Below are 2,425 nucleotides of genomic sequence, written 5' to 3'. Positions count from 1 at the left end.
AATGTGCTCTCTGTGAAAGCCTGAGAGAATATTTTCTCTCCATGTGACTCTCCTTAGGCACACTCTACATCATCGATCACTTTCTTCTTTGGCCCCATAATCTCCTTGATCAGAAAATTTGGGACACTACCGAGTTACATGACATTACAGTTCAAGTTCTCATATGTCCTGCATCTTAATTGACCTTGGAAGGCGAGGGCCAAAATGTTGTCAAGCTGTTCTTCACACACAGACCTCCTGCATTTTCTTCATCCAGAGCTATCACCCTCTCCACCTCTACCCACTCTGAACCCCATGGGCTTTCTGTCCAACACTGTTTCCAATGAGTATTTTCTGTGCAAGTGCTTTGAGCACTAACTCACTTTCTACCTAATGAAGTGGATGGTATCATCCCTATAGCATGGATGAGAAAACTGAGGCTCAGAGAGAGTAGTGGCACACACAAAGCCACTGTATGTGTGACCAGATACCTAATATCTGCAACTTAAAGGAGGAGAGGTTTCTTTGACTCTCTCAGAGGTTTGGCCCACTGTTAGCTGGCTCTAAGGCAGAAATGGCACAGTGGAAGGACCTGGTGGAGGGAAGCTGCTCTACCCGTGGCAGCCAGGAAGCTGAGCCAGAGAGCCAGAGCCAGAGCGTGACCTCCCACAGGCACACTCCACCTCTTCCAACCCAGCTCCACCTTTACCAACTATGAACTCATCCATCGATCAATCCACTAATGAGTAGAAATCCCTGAGATCCAGCCGCCTTCTGAAACTACACCTCTGAACACAGGAGACCTTGGGGGTATGTTAGATCTAATCCATAACAGTTGCAGAGTTGGTGAAGTGCATGAAGTCGACTCAACCCAGGCTTCTTGGACTCAAGTTCATACTCCTACCCACTGCACTGCACTCTGCTCCTATACCTCTGAGGCTATGGGGACAACTTATTCCTTTCAAATCATTTAGCCTTTGTTTCTTGAGTTATAGTGGTGTTAATAAAAGAGCTTATATTCTGCCATCAGGTGGACCGGCATTCAAACTCTGGGTCTTCCTCTTATTCCTGTGTCATGTCCCTGAGATTAGATTTCCTTATCTGTAAGTGAAGGTTATAAAGTCTCCTTTATACAGTGTCTGTGAAGGACAAAAAAAAACCCCTAAGGACTAAAAGGCCCTGTTTAGAATCTGATTAATGCAAGGCTTCTACTCTCCATCCTTACCTCTCCCCCTGTGTGATATGTCTTGTGTTCCCTATTTGTTGGGAGCATGACTTCCTCTTAATTGCCACTATGGCTCTTACAGTACTGAGAATAATGCTTTACAGTTGTATGCTCAAGAAACCTAGCAAAGTGGTCTCTGTTTGCTTAGCCTTTCTCAGCATTTCTTTTTGTCCTTAAAGCTAATGGTAGGGCCAGCCAAATAGCTCAGCGGATTAAAGCACTGCAAGCAGGCACAGGGACCGGGAGTTCAATCCCTGGGACTGCTGTTCTGGCCCTGCCCATGGGGCATGCTGAGATGGCAATTGAGACTGGGTGTGGTGGCTTGCCTGCCTGTAATCCCAGCTCTTAGGAGGCTGTAAACAGGCGGGTCACTACAAGTCCGATCTAGCAGTGAGTCCTTACACCCTGTAGACCTTTCCCTAAAATTAAAAAAACAAAACAAAACAAAAAGCTAATGGTATTAAAATACATGTTTATGTTCCTTTTCATCTGTCATTCATTCATTCATTCATTCATTCATTCATTCATTCATTCATTCAACAAACATCTACCGGTCACCTATCATGTAGGCACTAGCTGCCGTGATGGAGCAGTACACACATCAGGTGTTCTGTAGCTTGAAAGTTGCTCTGTAGTAATGAAAACAGCCTCTCCCTAGTCCTGGAGCTGGACAAGCAGAGGTTTGTTGCCAAGGTCTGGTGAAAGGAGGTTGGTAGGGTAGGAGCTTAGAGGGTATTTACCATTTAACTGAGGTTCCCTTGTACAACTCCTTGAGCAGGTGAGGTGAAGAAAGGTAAAATTGTAAGTTATAATTGGATGCAAGGTGGTTTTGCTGAGGGTGTTATTGTTCTAGGGACTGAACTGAGGTCCTCCCATATGCTTGAGAAAACCTCTGGCTCTAAGCCACATGCTCAGTCATTTATGTTTTCAATTTTATTTTAAGATAAAGTCTTGCTGAGTTTCCGAACTTGTCTTTGACCTTGTCGTTCTCCTGGCTCAGCCTTCCAAATAGCTAGGATTGCAGGGCTGCACCTGATTCAACGTCTTTTATCCTGCAACTAAATCATCACATTAATCTTTATCAGATAGGATGACTTAATTAATACTTTGGCCCAAGCCAAGTCCCAGATGACCTACCTTACTAGCAAGGCGATAGCGGCTCAGCTCGGTGTCACAGGGTTGGTTACATGGAAAAAGAAGTATATTTTATTTTATTTTTTT

Source organism: Octodon degus, unplaced genomic scaffold (genome assembly GCF_000260255.1).
Source record: "Octodon degus isolate 3935 unplaced genomic scaffold, OctDeg1.0 scaffold00156, whole genome shotgun sequence".
NCBI classification, from domain to species: Eukaryota; Metazoa; Chordata; class Mammalia; order Rodentia; family Octodontidae; genus Octodon; species Octodon degus.
This window is presented reverse-complemented; position numbering follows the sequence as displayed.